General features: G+C 36.1%; 2 protein-coding genes across 4 annotated transcripts in view; one reads left to right on the forward strand and one right to left on the reverse strand.

The window, feature by feature from the left end:
* LOC120523961 (olfactory receptor 2AT4-like) overlaps nt 1-18,456 on the reverse strand; it is a 97,046-nt gene extending 78,590 nt beyond the window's left edge. For both annotated transcript variants that reach the window (XM_039745717.1, XM_039745716.1), the window contains exon 1: nt 18,295-18,456. The gene's annotated coding sequence lies outside the window, so the exon portion shown is untranslated. The remainder of the gene's footprint in view (nt 1-18,294) is intronic.
* The window catches only part of slco2b1 (solute carrier organic anion transporter family, member 2B1), a 115,418-nt gene continuing 98,189 nt past the window's right edge, over nt 5,930-23,158 (forward strand). The window contains exon 1 of one of the 2 annotated variants that reach the window (XM_039745715.1): nt 5,930-5,948. The gene's annotated coding sequence lies outside the window, so the exon portion shown is untranslated. Of the gene's footprint in view, nt 5,949-8,074; nt 8,183-23,158 lie in introns of those variants that run through there. The other variant, XM_039745714.1, reaches the window with a different exon arrangement.

Here is a 23,158-nt window from a genome sequence, read left to right on the forward strand (position 1 = left end):
CTGTCTCCTCATTATCTTCTTTAGCTTAAACTGGAAAAGTTCAGCTCTTTTAATCTTTCCTCATAATTCATCACCTCTAGCACTGGAATCAGACTAGCTCTTCTCATCTTCTTCATTTAAGCTACAGTGGTTTTCAACCTTTTTGACAAGTGAAATGTTTAGTTAGAAAATGGAGGGGTTCTCCGTGAAGTTTTGAGTGGCTCCATTCATTTATAGCTAATCAAAAAGTGAGGATGCTCTGATGGGTTTGAGTGACTCCATCAATTAACAATAGCCATAAGAGCAGGTTTCTTCTGTGTTAAATAGAGATGGGGATCCGCAGAACAGCAACAATTTATTGTATCTTTTCATGGACCAGCAGTAAGCAATAACAGCGTTAATATGCTTGCCATTCCTGCCTTTTCATGGGACAGATTAAAATGTCTACAAACTGGTGGCAGTCCATGAGAAACACTGGCCTAAATCATTGGGAGAAGTGAAATGCTTATGTACTGGTTCTCTACCATTTCCACTGAAGCAAGTTGGTGTAACCTCTGTCAAGGTAAAATTGAAACCATAAACTAATTTTTAATTTAAGTCGAACAGAATGCTTCTCTATTTTGTGAGGTTCTTTGAGGGCCTCATGCAGATAGACAGACAGACATGGGCTATTGAAATAGGTGCTTCTTGCATTGTATGCACATGAACCTAACAAAAGGCTCTTGTACCAGTAAAACAAGCCCTGGTGACTCTTTTGTAGCTGAACCAGAAAGGCCCAATCAAAGCAAATTTTTTAACTCTTTTGTTCTAGTATCATACTTTGAATAAACTGTATTACTTTTAATGATTTTTTTTTTTCTTTTAAACTTGGTAGCATTGTTTTTATATGAGGTGCAGAAATGTAGGAAATTAATTAATGAAGTAATATTTCCTTTTCACCTGAAAATGTGTCTCATATTTATCATGTAGTAAAAATGCCTTGAAAATTAGATAAAAATCATTTGTTCATCTGTTTGTCTATTTGCTAAATTTAGTTTTCCACATGAAACTGAAGCCACATGATTTAATTTGTTTCTTTGCTCTGACCCTATTTTCAGTGGAGAGGGTTATGCAGAACAAACAAAACACTGAACAGAACTGAAATTGAAGAATGACAAAACTTGCTGTCCTTCTGATGCCTGAACCTCACCAAAGCAATTACTTCTCACCAGTCCCATCCTTTCTCTCTCCTTCATTACTTTGATCACTTTCACTTACCATTCTCACTCACAACTCTCCTCCCAGGTCCAGTCTTAGTATGCCTCTGGCATAGATGGTTTTAAACCTACTCCTAAGGTAATTTTCGAAAAAGCAGTAAAATCACTTTAGAAGTGCACAATCAGGTCAACGTTTTCTGTTGCAGAAAAAACAGTTAATAATAAATGAAAAAGGACTAATTTTAATTAATACCTTGTTCTCTGTTCCTTTGCGTTTTTTTAGTTCCTAGCAACTTTTTGCATATCGGACACTGTATATTGTGAATGGGCTCTTGACTGGGAAGCGGCTGCCAAGAACAAATATGGTATCAGGATGTCACAAAGTAGGGTTAATCATGCTGAAAAGAAATAGAGTGCCACACTATCAGCAGGATTTGTCCTGCATATGTGAGTGTAGAACCAGGAAGCTTGCTATAAGGTGGTACATTTTGTATTTGTGCTTGGTACTCATAATGATCACTAGGCGGTGGAAGTCGTGCACAAAGCATATGGCACTAAGTCTGACTAAAAGAAGAAGAGAGACAGTAACGCTTTTTGGCTTCTAGAGCACAAACAGTCCCACAAAGGAACATGTAAGACCATACTCTTCCCTTCTCATTTAAGAATACACTACCTTGAGGACATGACTCTTTAAAGACAACTCAGGGCTTGGTAATACTGGGACACTAAGCGATTATACAGAAAATTCTAGACTACTGTCTTTGGACCAAATGATATAAAAGTGAGGTCAGGGCTGAGGAAAGAAAAGGAAGAAAGGGAGACAGATAAAAAAGAGAACAAAAGTTTTTCACGTCCAAACTTTCATAGAAGCAATTGAAGACATTATAATAGCCATCTCCTACGTTGTAAGAGTCAATTTTTTTTATTTTAAACTTGTCATTGTTTGTTTTGGAGGAGCCTATTATTGCTAGGATAATGCACACCATTATAGGTGGTTATAACTCATTTTATAAATAACTTAACTTAAGGCCTAACAAATCAATCACATTTTAAGTTAAAAAATAAACCTGCGTTGGTCACATTCACTTAACTTTTTTCATCCATCCATCTATCTATTCACTGATAAACCCACTTAATCCAGTTCATGGCAGCTGGTCAGTAACCAATTCTAAATAACACAGTTCTTCACTGGGCTCATTGACCAACACTCCTATGGGGCAAATTTAGTGTCTTCTACACGTGTCTTAGGGATACAGGAAGAAAACCTAAGTATCGAAAGAAAAATCCATTCAGGCAAAGGGAAAATATCCATCCATCCATCCATCCATCCATTATCCAGCTCACTATATCCTAACTACAGGGTCACGGGGGTCTGCTGGAGCTAATCCCAGCCAACACAGGGCGCAAGGCAGGAAACAAACCCCGGGCAGGGCGCCAGCCCACCGCAGGAAGGGAAAATATGAAATTTCCACATAAACAGCACCCAGGCTGAAATATAAATGCAGCACTGCGGAGCTGTGAAACATCTGTATTTATTGCTGCAATAATACATGTTTATAAACAAAAGAAAAAATGTCTGCTAAAAATGTTGAAAAACATTACAGGTTCATGTGTACCCACATACTTACTGTGGAGTAAAGTTAAGGTTAAATGCAGTATAAGTTTTAAATTGCCCAGTGTGATGACACCATCCCCTTGCAATCCAGGATTAAAGAAGAAACCCAAAAAAAGTTTAAAGTTTTTTCATGCTTCTATAGCAGTCAGCCCTGCTGCTCCACACCCCAAAGACTGATCTGCGTCCACATTATCGTAATGTCTGCTAGAGTTTTCTACAGACATGCTAGTTTTTTTCAGAATACCAAAGATATGCATGCTAGGTTTGCAGTTCTGAAGTAGACCAGTATTGGTAGGTAACAAAGCATACATTAAAAACAATAAAAAATATGAATTTTTCACTGCTTTTGTTTAACTCCCCCAAAGAAAATGTTTCTTTAGTTTTGCAATTACAAACTTCAATATTGAACAAAACTTGGCTGATTTGCATGCTTCTTTCCCTCAGCAAATTCAAGCATTGCTCTGCCCTTTTAAATTAAACTTTTGCATTGTAAATTTAACAGACATTGACTGACATCTGAATAACATTCCAGAAATAGGTACAATTTTACAGTACTTCATGTACACCATGAAAGGCTCAGGGTGTTTCTCATAGGTACATGGTTACGCAATATTACAGAGAAGAATTTGGATGGGTCACTGCCACTAACCCTGCTTCTATTTGCTTTAGAGTGGAGAAGAAATATCCAGAGGACCATTGATGGTACTTCTGTGAAGGACATCAGTGTCTTCCACCATCCCACCCTCCCTACCTAAACCATCCTGAACAACAAAGTCTGTGCCATTTTGTACCAAGTGTTTAAGAAGAACGGAATTCTCCAGAAAGCTTAATGTCAGGATTGATATATCCTTCTTTTCTTTTCTAAACAGACGATCATATTGGACGTTAAATGGGGTCACCTACTGGCGCCCCAACTCTTCTTTCGTTTATCTTGCCTCCATTCACAACCAATACTTTATGTGAAAATCAAAAAGAAGGAACAGAAATGTCACACTTGGACATGTAGCCTCTAAATGTGAGTTTGCCATTTTGATTCTCAGACACTCACTATGCAAACTGCATTATGAAACAAATTAGAACATTTTTTACAGGTTTTACAGATAATATATAATGAAGTGGTCAAAATCTATAATTTTGTGAAATTAAATTGCACAAGAAATATTGTAATTTCACAGAAAAGTCTTACTTTTATTTTTAAACAAAGATCAGATTATCTATTTGAAGTGAATCTCCCCTTTAAATAACATGGCTGCCATAATCACAAACATCTGGAAATTGTGTAAGCATCATAGCAAGAAGCCATTGACACAGTTGTCAGGCAACACTTAAAAAAGAAAGTAAAAACATAACAATGCTAACATTTCATATCTGTGTAAGACATTAATAGAAACACTTAATCTATACATAAACAGACATAATTATGCATTTAAAAAAGCAGGTTTATAAATTTACAATGCAATTATTATTTTGTTCTTAGGTTAAGGAGACTATCTGAGGCCTCAAATGCACCTCTAGAGAAGATAACATGAAACTGCAGAATCTCAGAAGTACAGAATTGCCTAAGATCCTGGGTTGGCATGTGGGGTAAGGCAATGAGGTGATTGCCTCAGGTAATACTTTGGTAATGCACCAATTTTCATTGATATAGTATTATTTTTTAACATTACAAAATATACAAAAAATGAGAGTTAATTATCAACCTTACATGCACATCCAGTTTTTTTATTTATATATTATCTGTAAAACCTGTAAGAAATGCTCTCAATTTGAAAAAACACAATTCATCACTGGGCTCACTCACCAACAATCCCATGGGGTGAATTTAGTGTCTACTATACATATCTTAGGGATACAGGAAGAAAACCTAAGCATTGAAAGTAAAATCCATTCAGACAAAGGGAAAATATGAAATTTCCACATAAACAGCACCCAGGCTGAAATATAAATGCAGCACTGTGGAACTGTGAAACATCTGTATTTATTGCTGCACTAAAACAACATGTTTATAAACCAAAGAAAAAATGTCTATTAAAAATGTTGAAAAACATTACAAGTTCATGTGTACCCACGTACATACTGCGAAGTACCGTTAAGGCTAAATGCAGCATAAGTTTTAAATTGCCCGGTGTGATGACACCAACCCCTTACAATCCAGGATTAAAGAAAATAAAAAACCCAAAAAAAGTTTAAAGTTTTTTTATGCTTCTGTAGCAGTCAGCCCTGCTGCTCCACACCCCAAAGACCTATCTGCGTCCACATTATCCTAATGTCTGCTGAAGTTTTCTGCAGACATGCTAGTTTTCTTCAGCATACCAAAGATATGCATGCTAGGTTTGCAGTTCTGAAGTAGACCAGTATTGTTAGGTGTTTGTGTCCACTGTATATTATTATTTTTGAAAACATAGAAAAGAGTAGCTTTCAACCAAATAAAAACTAACAAAGCATACATTAAAGGCAATAAAAAATATGAATTGTGCACTGCTTCTGTTTAACTCCCCAAAGAAAATTTTTATTCAGTTTTGCAATTGCAAACTTCAATATTGAACAAAACTTGGCTGATTTGCATGCTTCTTTCTCATGGCAATTTCAAGCATTGCTCTGCCCTTTTTAATTAAACTTTTGCATTGTAAATTTAACAATACATTGACTGACATCTGAATAACATTCCAGAAATAGGTACAATTTTACAGTACTTAATGTACACCATGAAAGGTTCAGGGTGTTTCTCATAGGTACATGGTTACGCAATATTACAGGGAAGAATTTGGATGGGTCACTGCCACTAACCCTGCTTCTATTTGCTTTAGAGTGGAGAAGAAATATTCAGAGGACCAATGATGGTACCAATGATGTGAAGGACAACAGTTGCTTCCACCCTTCCACCCTCCCTAACTAAACCACCTGAACAACAAAGCCTGTGCCATTTTGTACCAAGTGTTTAAGAAGAACGGAAGTCTCCAGAGAGCTTAATGTTAGCATTGATGTATCCTTCTTTTCTTTTCTCAACAGACTTGGACAGTATTGGGCGTTAAATGGGCTCAATTACTAGTGCTCCAACTCTTCTTTTGTTTATCTTGTCTCCATTCACAACCAATAGTTTATGTGAAAATCAAAAAGAAGGAGCAGAAATGTCACACTTGGACATGTAGCCTCTAAATGTGAGTTTGCCATTTTGATTTTCACACACCCGCTATGTGAACTGCATTATGAAACTTTGAAATTGAGAGCATTTCTCACTGGTTTTACAGATAATATATAAATAAAAAAACGAGGATCTGCATGTAAGTTTTATAATTAACTCTCATTTTTTGTATATTTTGTAATGTTAAAAATAATCTATATATTTAATTGACTAAGTCACCCGACCATGGTGTACGCACGACAGAGACCATGGGATACGCACGACAGAGCCACACCCGCCAACTCACAGAGCCCCGCCCACCAACTCTAAGACCATGGGATACGCACAACAGAGTCCTACCCGCCAACTCTAACCCTCCTTCCGCGTCATGGGATACGCACGACAGAGCTCCGCCCGCCAACTCTAACCCTCCTCCCGCGTCCACCCTCGCTCTCGAGGCATGCACACTGCCTGCTCATGTGCCCGCATGCAACACCCCACCAAACACAGCCTCAGTCACTTTCGTCTCTGCGTCAGTCGCATGCACCTCTGAGGCACATTGACTTTTCATTGTTCTTTTCAGTTCCGGCTGCTTTTCTATATATATCATTAACCAAGTCGCCCAACCATGAGGTACGCACGACAGAGCCCCGCCCGCCCACTCTAACCCTCCTCCCGTGTCATTAGGAACGCACGACAGAGCGTGTTTAATAACCGCCTCAGACACTGTTTTTGTGAAGTTTGCACCATTTCCATATGCTTCCTTCCTACTGATAGATAGATAGATAGATAGATAGATAGATAGATAGATAGATAGATAGATAGATAGATAGATAGATAGATATGTAGAATTTCCAACAAAACATGTATGACGTTAATTTGCACAATGAACACGTAGATTAATAGACAGTTTCACTTTTGTGTGACCAAAAGTACAAGTATGTATGAGTATGTCTTGTGACAAACAGATTTCCCATCCATAGTCTGTCTCTCTCAAAAATTAGTTGTTATGATTTATGAGTTGTTATGATGGTTTATGGCTCCATGCAAATACATGTTGGATCAAAGTGATCAATTCTGAATTAATGAAATAATGGATACAAATCCTTGACATATGCTTGGGTGGAAGGGGGGGTTAGCATGCCTGTTTTTTAAACTTTAATGAACCCAGATTCAGTTTCCAGCCTTCTTTATTAATTTATGGATTTTACACATCATCTTAGTGTCTGGGTACTTCCTTGCACATCTCTAATATAGGTATTTCAGATTACTGCAATTGACAATTCTAAATTAGCTTTTCAAGTGTGCAAGTGTGTGCATTTGAACTATGCTACAAGCACTGCAGACTGGTGTCCCTTTGAATCTTGGTTCATTTTTTTGTGTAGCTGATGCTCCCAGTACAGGCCGTATTTTCCAAAAATTTTGTAAAGAATCACTGAACTTAGAAAAAGGATGGATAATATTTATTTAAATAAAAAGTAAATATAGTAACATTTCAAAATAAAACTGTCTACCAACATGTATTATAAAATTCTGAGATATTAATTTATATTTCTTTATATCCATCTTGCCATTATCAGACTCACAATAATCTCATTCTCGGTCATGACAACGTAGCAGTACTGAGCAGGAGGCAGCAGTCTACTGCAGATACCATTAAAACCTTTATAAAGGGTTCATTTAGACTCACCCAATTAACCTAACATGGACTTCTTTAGGTTATAGGTGGAAAACAGGAGCACCTCACTAAAAGCTCATGCAGACATGGGAATAAACTCAGAGAAAGGGCCAGTTCTCAACTTCAGAGTTATGAGAGAGCTAACCACTGCACTATCTTGCCACCCTATTTCTTCATAATATTTGTATTATTAACCACTCTTTATTATATTTCTTATTAACACTTTACATGGCTCTAGATACATTAAAACATACCCATGTTGTATGACATAGGGATTAAGTTCACATTTTAAACCATTATTTTGGTAATTTATTGAATTCATTCGATTGGAGACTGCTGCACTGCTGTAGTTTGTCTGTACTGTCTGCCAGTGTTATTGTGTATCATATTAATTTTGTTTAAAGAAAGGCAACTACAAGGTTAATGTATTTGCCTGCCCTTTTTATTTTGCACCGCCTATTTCCTCTTTGGTATCTGAGAAAAAAGTGGAAAACTAAGTAAAGCTAAGTTTTCAGGGAAGCCTGAATGCCTGGAGTTTTCTTAACAGAGCAGTCTAAAAGTGAAAGAAAATGTACAGTCTTTCTTCTTAAACAGTAAGTGTTTGCAGCTTTTATTTTTGGTTAAAATATTTTACAAATGCCCAACATTGAAACATTTCAGCTATTAAGGATACAAAGAAAGTGAGCATGAAGTGAAAGGATAAGTAGACATTTAAAAAGCAGCCAACTAGCTGTTTATATCTGCATCATAACCAAGGCAGAATTTATAGTGCTTCCAGCTGAAGCTGAGTTTGTTAACAGCCCTGGGAATCTTACCATTCTTGTCTGTTTAAATGACGTTCTTTCTTCTAAACTCTAAACTAGGAAAACACTAAGGAACTGTCTTAAGGAATTGTGTAAAGAGAAAATCAAAGCCTGCACTTTTCCGTTTAGGAATAAAATTTTCCCTGTGACCTTAGACATTAAAACTGAATGTAAAAGTTTCAAATGTACAGCAAGTTTGAATCAATGCAATAAAAGTAAAAGATATTAAGTAGCATGAATTACATTAGTTTGATTTACATTTTCCATGTGCTTATCGTCAGAATCATTATAAAATGTTTGGCATATGCTATACCATGTGCATTTAGTAAAATCTTTTAAAGAATAATCATAATGATAATTTAATGAAGAATTAATACCTATAATTCTTTATAATCAACTACCATTTAAATAGAAAAGACAAAAATACTTTGTAAAATAATCTCTGTTATACGTTACTCAATGAAATTTTTTTTTAATTGTACACTAAACATATCCTAACTATTTTAGCTAGTGGGACAGCTTGTCTTTTAACATTCATATTTTTATCTCACTAATGCCTCTGCAGGAAAACAACCACCAGCTGACACATGGCAACAATTTTCTTAGCTGTAACATTTTGTCTTAAAAGTGCTTAAAGTCTTTAACTCGATATTGCATAAGGGGAATGTAAAAGGACAGTTTCTGGCATTTGTAACAAAAGTAAAACTTTTAAAAAGTTATGTTTTGCCCATTTCTTTTAAGTACATTAAATAAAAACATTAATAAATAATAGAGTAACACATTATCAATAAAAATCTTGATAAACTGTTTATAATGATGAATATACTGTATGAATAATGAATATATAAGGAAAAATGAATAATTTGCAATGATTTATTATAGTAAAACAGTTTTTGAGGAGGTTAATAGCTAAGTATACAGGTTTTTCTTTCATTTTTGTTCAAGAACACTCTTAAACAACTAGTTTCTCATCATATTCTGAAGGAAAGTTTCTTTGAAATATTCATTTTGCATAAACAATTCTGACGAAGCACAGTGCCATATTGTAAGTTCTTCTGTGCCATAGATCTGGATTTTTGGGTTGATTTTCTAGCCTGGTCACTGTCTATAGTTGCCTGAGATTTTCCCTTAGGCAGACTAATTACACAGACATGTGCAAATTAGTTGACTTGATTAGTTGTAAATTGGCCTGGTTTTGGTGCGTATGAGAGTAAACTGTGATGGTGCACTGTATAGGGAATGGTTCTTGCCTTGAAGTTTATGTCATTTACAAAGGCTCCATTCCGTAATGACTCAGGGAATGATTTAAGTGAGTTCCGGAAATGGACACATGGATGGATAAGCAATGTGCTTTTCAAGTTCTTAAAAAATACATTTATAGGCAAGATGTTATTAGAGTTTCCTAAAAATCAGAGAAAAAACTATTTCTTTCACAATACATTTGTTTTGGAGTGGTGTCATTTTTAGTGCAATCCATTCACTTAATATAATAAATTATGCAACCTGGCAAAAACGAATAACTTGAAGTGATTCATGTTTTCCTTATACTCTCACAATCATACATTCACTGAAAGAAACAGCTGTCATTTGTGGGCTGGCCGAGACATAAGATCTCATGTGCAACAGCATGTTATATAGCCTAGGATAGTGGAAGACTGAAAAAGGAAAGGGGTGAAGTGAAATCAGATTCAAAATAATGGTGTTGTTCTTATAAAGACATTTCAAGTAGTGTAGTCAGCAGAGTGAAGTTCCATCCTCACAAACAATATTGGAATAAAATTTCTCACCAAGAAATACTAGTGATATTACAGTGCCGTGGCTGAATTCTGAGACATCTGCCTGAACGATAAATTCTTCTGATAAATCAGTGTTTCTTAAGATGTCAGTTTTTTTTTAGAGTAGATATGAATAGATAGCACCTTTCAAGTCAAAGTATGTTTTCTTATAAATATTCCGTCCAGACAGTAATTTATTTCTGAAGACTTCCTCTTAGATCAATGATTGCTACAGTGCATAAAGCAAAGTTTGAAAGAAACCACTTGTAAAAACCAGATAGCACAAAAAAGGGGGCACTATTTCCTTCAAGTACTTCTGCAGTCTTTTTTTAACTGTGGTTTGATTTTCCATTTACTCCTCAAGTACCTGAGGTAACAGGTTTCAGAAAATGCAAATTTACATATTTTGGGGTTTTAGTTTAGATTATACAATATTGCCTCCAGGTATGAGTGATGAGGTACTTTTTTCATTACGGAAAATTCCATCATATAGATATCAGAGTAGTCAATAAAGGGTTTTAAAATGTTATCATACTTTGAAATATTAGTAGTCTGAATGTGTGTAATCCGTTAAAAGTTGTAAACACTATATTTTATATTTCATTCGCTAGTTTGCTATATTCTTTAGCTAAGTTTAGTTTTACAGATATGTGCTACATTTCCCAATTGTTCTAAAAGCTTATAATCATGTGGCATAGGGCATGCATCAAATGTGAGCACTTTATTCAGTTGCCTCAAATCAACAAAGAAATGAATATTTACATCAAGTATTAAGACCAAGATAATTGAACTCACTTTCAGATTCATTTGTAATGACTAACTCTGGCACTTTTAACTAGTACGGACTCAACACATGCACAAATTTACAAACATAATGCATTGCTAGTAAATTGCTAAACCATGAAACACAAACACAAAGTAAAAAAAAAAAATCATTTTTATTTTGAGTTTTAAAAATGAATTATAATCTGTAGATATATCATGCAAAGTTAACTCATTCACTTACTTGTTCGTCAACAAAAACATTTTAAATGCTGAAATTTGGGTGGATGGTACAATTGATATCCAATAAGAAAGAAAATTTCGATATTTGGCCATTTAGGGGTAACCAACAACAGAACAGAAACTTAGTACCACAAAATCTCAAAAATGCTACGACTGATTAGATTGCGATTTGGTGATGTTATAGAGAAAAGAAACTTAGCTGATCCATGTTTTTTATTTATAGATATTTATTCATAATAAAGCTGTAGTGAGAGAGACATACTTAGGCACTGTATCCATTTTTGCTGAGCATTCAGAAGGAATCATGCAGAGAAATGGGGCTGCTGTTTTTATGTAAACGAAGTCTGAAGGTGAAGGAGGAAAGTTGTGATCTTGGGTACTCACAGTACACTTATCAATTGCAATGCAGTATGGAATACTTACAAATTCAGTTGGGGTTAGGGGACGTGGGTATAGTTGTCCCCCTTGGACTGTTGATCTCCTTTAATATGCATTATATATACCTCTAAAAACATGGTGCAAAGATGGCAGGCCCTTGTTGAAATACAATACATGCAATATTGCTGAGAACTGGGGTCTCCCCTTGGAGGTCAAACCACGATATGCTGTTACACTCTGACAAAGCAGAAGCAGGGTGAGATGTCTGTGTTGTCCACAGCTGGCATACTCCTTTTTGAACCTGGGACAGTGATACTCATAAACAGAGGAGGGACTGAGCAATGAAGACACATAAACACACACAGCAAGGGCAGGTAAAAAGTCTGCAATGCTTTAATTAAGAATCAAAGCATCCAAAAACAAAGTTCAGTGCTTCTTCAATAAATAAATCAATAAAAAATAATAAAAATAGTGTTCTTAAAGGCAGTTAAAAGTCAATAAATGAATAACCCCATAAACAGTTATAATCCACTGGTTAATTCACAGTCAGGACCTAACCATAAAACCTAGTGCAAGCTCCAGTACATCCAGTTAAATCAATGTCTCCTCTGCTCACCCTGTAAGATCTCATTTCCTTCCAAAATCCCTTGGAATTCAGCACAAGTTGCTCAGTTAGTCACACCTGTTTCTTGAGTGCTCAACAGAAATGACCCTGCCCTATGAGTGCCATCTGCCAACTCTACCCTGGGCCACTTTGCAGCCACTTGCATCTTTACTACAGTGCCTGCTCTGCCACAATCATACCTCTGTCTTCCTTTTTCTTTCCTTTAACCTTTGGTCTTTCTTTCTTTTCATTTCATCTCATTTTCCTGTTTATCCTGCTAATGCTCTTTTATACAAATGTGAGCATAGGTGCCTTGAGTAAACCATTTGGGCTGTCCACATCTAAACATGAATGTGCAATCAACAAATTTCCCCATCAATACCCTAGCTCAGCCATGCTACTGCTCAAACCCACAACCTCCCAGAAGCCTGAACAAACTGCACACTGCCATGGGCCACTAAACACACTTTACCACACAGGGAAGTGCTGGTTCAGTGTATCTGCCCACATCAAGCTCTCGGTACAACACAATCCCAGAGTGATGGCATGCCATAGTCAGTTTAAATGCTTGTGCACCTCAGTGAAACGGTCACCAACAGACAGCACATTGAGGAGGTGGACATAGTACATAGTTCATCCTAATATTTTTTTCACCTCTTCTTTTCTTTACAATGTATAAAACATTCAATTCACTTCATATTGGTCTTGATATAACCCCTCTAATACATTGAAACAGTAGAAGATTATAGAACAAAATATTACATTCAGATCTGTTACAGATAAGATAAGATGTGTTACAGATAAAATTATATTTATATCCAAAATTGCCATTATTACTTGTAATTACCTGTTTCAGCTCCCTCAAAGGAACACAGTTTCATGTAAAATTGTGTTTTGCAGTGACTGTCAACCAGAGCCATGGTCAATCACTAGGAAAAGCACAAATTGATCTACAGCAGGAATGTTTTACTCATGGCTAATTATGTGTAACATATTCCAGAGTAAAGTGCTGCAGTGAAGTAATAATATTAGACCCTGGTTAATTAAATAAAATACTATGTATTGTATGCAGAATGCCACCGAATTATTTACATAGTACTGAAACATCTGATTAATCCCATTTTCTTAGGAAATTTCACATGTGAAGTTGAGTAACACAGTTTATACAAGTTCACTATAGTCCACTAATCTGATAAGGGTGTAGACAAAACCAAAAACTCCAGTCAACAGCATTCATGGAGAAAACAAACCTTGGGTAGCCATGGTCAAGTATTAGGGATAAAATCACAGTCAATGTCTCAGTTCTAGTGACCAAGACCACCTGGCCACCCAACTCAGACAGTATTTAACATCATAAGTACATGTCTGTCAAACTGATTTGTGCTGCACTTATATGTCCACTCAAATGTTGATTCACTTTACAAACATTATTTTTCAAGTGCAGGCTATTTGCATAGTTTTGTTGTATGTTGATAGAATAAGATGTCATTTCCCTTATTTTTCTTGAAGACTTAATTCTTTTTTTCTTAAAGAAAATGTAATTAATCTTGGGTCACCTGCCAAACAGTAGCACCCAAAACACCAGTGGACGCTTGTGTAATCAAACCCTCTGCAAGTAATATACAGTACACTAGTAAAAGTGTGTGCCAGGTTTTAAGTTTTTCATGCACAGCTCATTTAATTATTTGCATCAATTTTTATTAATCTTTACCATTAATCTATTTCTTTGTGAATGATGATATACCAGTATTACTGGTATATATTGGTAAAAATTCTTTTTGAGTTATCTGATCATGAAAGTAACCTCTTAGCACATTACTTTATTTCTTCTAGTCTGAGTAGTATTGTGTGTTATTTTTTTTACTTAATTAAACTTAGATTTAGTGTTATAATCTGTTATATATGTGTGATTAAATTAGTAAATAAACTTACTGAAATTTATATCTTGTACTTTGGTAATTTTGTCCTTCCTGTTTGGTGTACTCACAGCAAATCATCACAGCAGTGTCCTACCAGCTAATCACTTAAATGTGAGGATATTATGGCTGAACAAATTATTAAAAGCATCGCTACCATGGCTAACTATTTGATTATGGAAAATAACAATGCTGTTTGACAGGTTTTGGGGCTGTGTTAATATGCATCTTCAAAGGGATAAATGTTACAGATTATTTCCATGCTGAAAAGGAAAGTCACTTAAAGACACAGTGTTTCAGCAGTACTCCTTTTATCAAGTGTGCAACTAATGCATAAAGCAGGGGAAAGAACTAACAAAGCCATGGTACTTAATAGGAGAAAAGAGGTGAGACTAGTCGAAGAAAAGCTGCTATTAAAAAGGTTAAAGATTGAAAAGTTATTTGGTCATTAAAACCTAGAGAAACATGTGATTCCAAGCTAAAAATGAGGTTAGCTCTTCTGGTTTTCTTTGTAAAGTGTTTTTAGGGCTTTGTGAAAGAACACAAACAGAAAGATCAGTGTGGCTGTGATCAAGGGATGTAAAGGGAAGGTCTTTGATTTTTAACAACTCAAACATACTCCCTAAAAGAGTCTTCTAGCCATCTCCTTTATTCAACCCACTCTATAGATGACTGGACACTTCTACAAGAAATGCAGTATATAACAGGCCTGTTGTTTTATATTTATCTTACCAGATAGTGACACACTGCATATTTATCATATGAAGACACACTAAAGTGCACTATCTTGCCACAGGAATACCTCACAACACCAGAAGAAAACCACACATGCCCACCAACCACACCACTGTTATTAGATAGCAATTGTCCTTTCCTATTTCTTAATCAATGGAAAAGAGGATGAGGACATGCACTCTCCAAGCACTATGGTCCTACAGGTTTCTCTACTGGTCCTGATGCATCTTGTTGGTTGTGACTGGCAAGGTTGCCATCAAAATTGGCAATGTCAAAATTATACTATCAGAATACTTTGGTGGCTCAACAAAATGTGTACATGTGACAGCAGTTCATTGATTTTTCTTCACTATAAATCTTTATTTAAATACCATTAAGTGGTCTCTGTCAGACAGGGCCAGAGTTAGCATTTCTGTAGCTTAAATTAAAGTTGTAAATGGTACTCCACCACTCGCTTTGCTTTGAGTGAGATCATCACTCTCCAGACCTGTACTTAGAAACCTGGAGACAGAAGAGATGAGCCAGGACTGGGGAGAGTAAAATATAACAGGGTTTGGATATAAAACAAATGAATTTAACATTTGAGAATGTTGAAAAGAACTTTGATAACTCAGCAATATCTGTGTATAACGTCTCAGAAAAGTAGATTTCAGAAGACACAAAGAAAATGGGTTGTTTAGCAAATTTTTATTTATTTATAGAATTAGCATTTAACATATTTCTAAGGAACAAAAATACAAATCAAATCATAACTTAAACAGCCAGCCCAACAGATAATTTACAAAGATAGTGGCAATCTAGTTATAATCCTATTAAAGTACCTTCATAAACATATATTGTACTTTCATTTAGGTTACTGATATAAATTGACAAGTTTAATATCTCTCTATTATAAAAAAAAATTCTGGAGAGAAACACTAGGGCATCGAGACGTGATCTTCACTTTAAGATCACGGAAGACATTTAAAAGAAACCATGAGATGAAAGAGATTGGTCACAGAGCATCTCGCAGAGACCTTAAACATGAGACTTTGTGCCAAGAGATTGACCCAGAACCATCTCGCGATGACGTGTAACATGACATTCTTGCAAGACACGCCCTACTTACAATCAATATCAAATAAGCCAAGAGGCAGCAAAACATTCAGTCGTCTAAAAGATTTGAGCAGACGCAGATCCAGGGCTCTCAGCGCATATAAAGCATATAAGGACAATACCATATAAATGAAATGTAGACGACTAAGCGAAGAAGAAAGCAGCACGGAGAAAAAAGACTCAAAAGCGTTGGAGAGAAAAAAAAATAAAAATAAGGTAAATAATTATCAGCCCGGAACAAGTAGAACTGAAAAAATGCACGTCCAATCCAGCTCAGAATTAAAAGACAGAGTAAAAGACAAAGTAGACCTTCATAAAGACGTTCACAAACGTTGGTGCTATACACATGCAGAGCAGGTTAGTGATTATGAAAGTAGTGGAATTTGAAAGGCTCAAAAAAAAAAAAAAGGTGCGATACACATGTGGAGAAAGTTAAAGAATATGAAAGTAGGAAAATTAGAAAGAATAAAAAAAAGAAAGTAAAGATCGCGATTTCGCAAACAAACGGAAATTATTACTAGAAAAAGGGAAAATAATCACCACGGACTAGGTGTCATTGAAAAAAAAGCAGGACAAAGAGAGGTCAGAAATAAAAGACAGACTAGAAAACAAAGTAAAACGTCATAAGGAGGTTAAAAAACAAGCTGGCCAAACACATGCAGAACAGGTTAGAGATAATGAAAATAGGAATTCAAAAGACTCAAAAAAAACGTAGGACACATGCAGAGCAAGATATAGAATATGAAAGCAGAAAAAAACGACAGTGTCAAAACAAAGAAAATAAACATCGCATTAGTGCAAAAAAAGAGAAATTATTATTCGGAGAAATAAAGAAAAGACGAATAGAGATTGAATATATGGACATAGGTGTTATGCCAGAAGTATATAAATATTGTAAGGCATTGAAGTTGAAGTTTAAGTACTATGCCGTCTATCATCTACCCTTACCTTGTTTTGGAATTGGTATGTCATTTAACTATACATCTGTCTAACTTTGGTTTTGCACACTAATCACTGCAATATTGCAACTTAACACTTAATTCTACTTTATTCACATAATTTTACCTATTTATTATGTTCTACTATACTGTTATCTTTCAATCTATGACTTGTTTGTTATTCTAACTGATATTCTTCTAACTTTGCACAGTTTTTGATAAGTGGATCAGGATGCATTTCACTGCGTGTTGTCCTGTATAACTATGCATGTGACAAATAAAGAATCTTGAGAATTTCAAAAACGGAGTTTACTGCACATGCATTTATTGGTTACTTGTAAAAAAATATTATTAACTGCTGATAAAGTAGATAATTTTATCTGTGCTGAAATTCCAAACAGAGAAGCCTATCCTGAATTATGGTACAAAGTCATTAAACACGTTTCACTGACCTAATTTAAAAGATTCAGCATATTGGGACTCGAAAGATTCCAAATATTGTTTTTACAGAAGTTCTGAAATAAAACTGAAACTAATGAAATAGCAACAATTCAAAGAAAAAAAAAATCTTAAAAGTGTTTATCCAGAAAACCAAACACGGGGTTGGCAAGCGAAGTGAGCAGAGGGCAAAGCCCCCTAGTAATCAAAAAAATAAAGTATAATTAACACCTTTAAACATTTACCCAAAATTTGTATTTATCATATCCTTGATAAAATATGCAAATAATGCAATACAATTATCCAATTAATGACTTTCTCATGCTCAAGGCACGTATGGGTGGTCTCCCAAGAACAAGCCAATCACTGCCAGGAACTGCCCTTCAGCCTCTAAATCCAGAGGGTCTCCCATAGACCCTGGCCACACATTTTGAATATGCTAGGGAGTTTTGGTGAGTTTGGCATTTTTGCTGTGCCTTGTGCTTATTGTGATGTATTGGATTTTTTAACTTTATGCTCTGTTTTTTAACTTTGTCTTGGGATTCTGTTTTTGGAGTTGGTTTACTTGGAATTACTTGTGTTTGTATCCAATTCCACCCAGAGCTTCTCTGTATTACAGAGTATTTTTTGCCCATTTATTTATCCAGGGTTTGCCAGTATATCGCCCTTTAATGGGCATTACTGGATGTGCTTTTACAGCTTCTTGAGGATTTATGTATTTTAAAACTCACAGTTTAGAACAGTTTGAATATACCGGTAAGCCAATTGGGAGAAAATTATACAGGGGGTGCTCAGGTTACGACACAGTTCCGTTCCTACAACAGTGATGTAACCCGAATTTTGATGTAAGTCGAAACACACCTTAGCCTAAGTCACTTACCTATCCTAACGCATTTGCAAAATAATAATCTAGAACATAAAAACACAACTAAGCCACAGAAAAAGGAAAAGGACATAAATATACTGTACTGTAGTAACAGAAAAAAATTACAAAAAATGAGTGTAAAAAATTCCTTACCTTTATTCCTACTGATCTTTTTACAATATCTAATATCATTTCCATCGTGATGGCTTTCCTCTTCTTCCAAGCACTATCATCTGAAGACCCTGACTTTCGTTTAGGAGCCATGATAAGGGCCAAAAAGCCGCCAAACAAAGCAACACAAACAGAACACTTGTGCCGCACGCAACCAAACTAGTTCGCCAACTCCCTCACTCATATGCTGCATTACTGCGTATTCTTCCGCTGCATGCAACCAAACTAGTTTGCCCACATAGTCTGTAAGTACAATGCTAACTGCATAAGCCGAAACACTCACGTCTCAATTTTTTAAAGTTTTTAGTCGAGTGACAGTTGTAAACTCGAAACATCGTATGTCGAGATGTTGAAACCCGAGGACTCCTGTAGTTTGAATTAAATCAGCTTAACAATGAAATACAGAGCTGCAGTCTTGTTGGCGATTTGATCATTTTGTTTTAGCTTGTCACGTCTGTTCATCCCATGCTACATCAGTTTGAAGATTTTATTTTATTTATGCTCTAAATATGTTGTATTTATGCTTTTATTTATACAGTACAATATGGATTTTCTCTCCTCCCATGTTTATGATAAGTCGGCACCCATTAAAACAAAGCTAAAAATACACACCTGCTCCAGAGGAAAATAAAGAAATGAGAACATTCCATGTAAAGACAGCCAAAGCTGAGTGCATCTGTAATAGACTTGTGTAGGTCATCAGATGATAAGACCAAACATCCCTAGTATGTAAAAAAAATATAAAATAATATAATCAGGTTAAAGTGAACTGGACAGTTGTATTCAATCCAAATGTTCATAAGTCACAGTCTGTATTGTTTTTTTAAAAAAGCAGCCACCCACCCCCGTAACTTTAGCACCTCTGGGCAACTGTCCAGTTTGCCTAAGTGGTAGAGCCAGCCCTGCTGTCAGAGAGGGTTTCTGCTGTCCACTCATCTCTGCCAGAGAATGTTCTTGGACTTTGACTCCCCATTAGTAGGAGTATGCTTCTGACATTTTGGCAAATGGTGGAAACCTTCCTTGCAAGGGGGGAAATGTTAGGACTGCAGGAATGTCTTGTCCTTGTTTATATGTATTTACTTATTTATTTTTTGGTTCGTTTGTTGTAATTTTATCCCTCTACATTTTTGGACTGTTTTCAATTTTCTTTATGTTTGTAATTTTCCCTAGTCCCTTCCCCTCAGTTGTGCTCATTGTCTGCTGTGGTGAGATCCTATCTGTAATTAGCACTCACAGGCACTGTGGTCATTAGGGCTGCAGTTGCATGGGACACATGCCTGCCACAAGCAAACTGCTGTGACATTAGCTAGCTTAGGCAGCTGTGTTGTTCAACCACTCTTTTATGTGCATACCTCTAGTTAAAATGTTTAATGATCTTGTGAGTTTTTGTTTCTAAATTATGAATAACTTGATATTAGTTGTCATATTAGATAGATACTTTATTAATCCCAAAGGGAAATTCACATACTCCAGCAGCAGCATACTGATAAAAAACAATATTAAATTAAAGAGTAATAAAAATGCAAGAAAAACAGACAATCACTTTGAATAATGTTAGCGTTTATTCCCCCCCCGGGTGGAATTGAAGAGTCACATAGTGTGGGGGAGGAACAATCTACTCAGTCTGTCAGTGGAACAGGACAGTGACAGCAGTCTGTCACTTAAGCTGCTCCTCTGTCTGGAGATGATCCTGTTCAGTGGATGCAGTGCATTCTCCATGATTGACGGGAACCTGCTCAGCGCCCATCGCTCTGCCGCAGATGTTAAACTGTCCAGCTTCATTCCTACAATAGAACCTGCCTTCCTAACAAGTTTGTCCAGGTGTGAGGCGTCCTTCTTCTTTATGCTGCCTCCCCAGCACACCACCGCGTAGAATAGGGCAGTTGCCACAACTGTCTGGTAGAACATCTGCAGCATCTTATTGCAGATGTTGAAGGATGCCAGCCTTCTAAGGAAGTATAGTCGGCTCTGTCCTTTCTTACACAGAGCATCAGTATTGGCAGTCCAGTCCAATTTATCATCCAGCTGCACTCCCAGGTATTTATAGGTCTGTACCCTCTGCACACAGTCTCCTGTGATGATCATGTTGTCCATAAGGGGTCTGGGCCTCCTAAAATCCACTACCAGTTCCTTGGTCTTGCTGGTGTTCAGGTGTAAGTGGTTTGAGTCGCACCATTTAACAAAGTCCTTGATTAGTTTCCTATACTTCTCCTCCTGCCCACTCCTGATGCAGCCCACAATAGCAGTGTCGTCAGCAAACATTTGCATGTGGCAGGACTCTGAGCTGTATTGGAAGTCTGATGTATATAGGCTGAACAGGACCAGAGAAAGTACAGTCCTCTGCAGCACTCCTGTGTTGCTGACCACAATGTCAGACCTGCAGTTCCTGAGATGCACATATTGAGGTCTGTCTGTAAGATAGTCCACGATATTAGAACTTGAGTGTAAACTTTGCATCTTGTTAATTTGATCTTTTTTGTTTTGAATAATTTAATTGTATACTTCTATTTTCCAGCAGCACAGTGGCGTGGTGGGTAACACTGCTGCCTCGCAGATAGGAGACCCAGGATCGCTTCCCAGGTCCTCCCTGCCTGGTTTCCCCCCACAGTCCAAAGACATGCAGGTTAGGTTCATTGACGATTCTAAATTGTCCTTAGGGTGTGTCTGTGCCCTTCCCGGGACTTGTTTTCTGCCTTGCGCGCTGGGATTGACTCCAGCAGACCGCTGTGTTAGGATATAGTGGGTTGGATAATGGATGGATGCTTCTATTTTCCCTTTCTGTACTTATTAGCTTATTTTCTTCAATAACATTTAGCATAATATTCTGTTCATTTTCCCTTTTATCCTAGAATTTGGTTTCATAATTTAAGTCTAATCAACTGTTTTCCTTTAATTAGTTTTATTTTTGTTGGCTCTTCAGATTTTTTTGGTTTTATTCACTGGGCTGATTGTAATTACAACACAAAATGTTTCACAACTGATAATAAAAAGAATCTCAAACAGAGCCTATGCTTACCAATGACTTATGCTGTACTTCCTAAAGACCTTAATGACCACAACACCTTAAGTACCCAAATTAGCGTGAAGATAAACCTCTGTAAACTCAGAGCTAAACTGACAATAACTGGCTAGGTGAGAGATTATGAAAAGGAGAAAACACGTATTAGAACAAAGGCAGAGTTCAAGCACAAAAGCACTCAATAATGATAATAATAATTTGCCAGCTTGTTTGATGTATCTGTGGTTATTCTGTTCCACCAGACAGAAATGGATAGTAGAATAAAATGACTTTTTTAGTGAATAGAATTGGAGATGATAAGAAAACAAAGTGAAAATGGGCAGTGGTCTAACACCAGAAAGTCCTATTTAAAATGCCAATGCCAGAAATGCTAATCAGAATCATAAATAAAAAAAAAAGGTAAACTCTGAGACTTTAAAAGTTCAAATACTTTTATTAAATGAGTAATATTAGTTTTGTTTAAATTCAAAAGAGGACTTTAGTCTTAAATAACTGATGTCACACAACATGACTTCTGGTTGAGGAGCAAAAACAATGGGTTCGTTGCTAAGCAGAACAATACAAAATTGCAGTACACAAAATAATGGCTTAATAAAAATAATACAAATAGAATGAGCCCACAAATGAAAATTACACATGGAAAAATCCTAATCCATAAACTTCTCTGTGTAAGGAAAGACTTTGTAATGTTTTTGTGAAATTTACCCTTAATCATCTTCTTTCTTTCTTTTGTTCTAGTTATACTCACCACCATAAGTAGTATTTAGTGTAGGTTTTGCTACTACTATAACATCATATTTTTGTGTACTTATTGTATATACAGTATGACTCCAATTAATTTCTTTTAAGTGTTAAGGCAGGTATTATTTAATGTGTTCATCATCTTTTGTATTTTTATTAATATTGATATCCATAAAAATTAAAACCTGCCCTGTGTTAAATTCCTACCCTCACATTCTAAAGTCCTTGGCTAACATGCTCATATGAACTCCAAATAGTTTGATTGTAACTTCCTGTCCCATAAACTTGCATCACTCTACCCTACAAGAAAATCTAAACCACTGGCATACGTCACAAACAGAACTGCTAGATTTGCTGCGTTTTTAAAAATTCCTTGCAAAGCAGGAAAGCAGAGAACGGGATATCTGATCTTCTTTGAAGAAGATATAGTATTGCATGCTTTGGACATCTAATTAACGTATTGCAATGCAATCCTTAAAGTCAATTAAGAAATCTGGTGAGATCATATAGAATAAGAGCCACATTGTCCAATTGTTAATAAATTAACTAACTTAAACATTACAGCCCCAAATTAGTATTGTGTGTGCCCTAGACATTACGTCATGGTAACAAGATCTTTATACACACTATGTTTATACATGTTTCATTAAAAAAATCAGATTTTAAAAGCTTTGGAGTTAACATCAAGCAACTCTGAATAGTTTTATTTTGATCTTATGCTTATATTCCAGCTATTTATCTGACCACAATGAGACAGAAGCCAGTAAGCCTACATTTCCAGTCCATTTCCACTTCGTTCTGACACACTGAATTGTATCTGTGCCAATGCCCCACATGTAACATGGGTTTCCCTCTCTGACAGAAGGTTAATCCCTTTGTATTCTTTCCATGTGAAATTCATTCATTTTTCATGTTCATGTCCATAATTGATTCCTATTTTATTTTACTATTGGTTTATTCTGGCTCCAATATATGCAAGTCTGGCTCAATCCCTTAATGCACTATAGCAAGATGAAGAAAACACTTTCACACAAACTGAAGTAACCTGTTAATCTCAACTTTACCCTAGTACTGTTAGAAACCTAT

The sequence above is a fragment of the Polypterus senegalus genome, chromosome 2 (genome assembly GCF_016835505.1).
Source record: "Polypterus senegalus isolate Bchr_013 chromosome 2, ASM1683550v1, whole genome shotgun sequence".
Lineage (NCBI taxonomy): Eukaryota > Metazoa > Chordata > Cladistia > Polypteriformes > Polypteridae > Polypterus > Polypterus senegalus.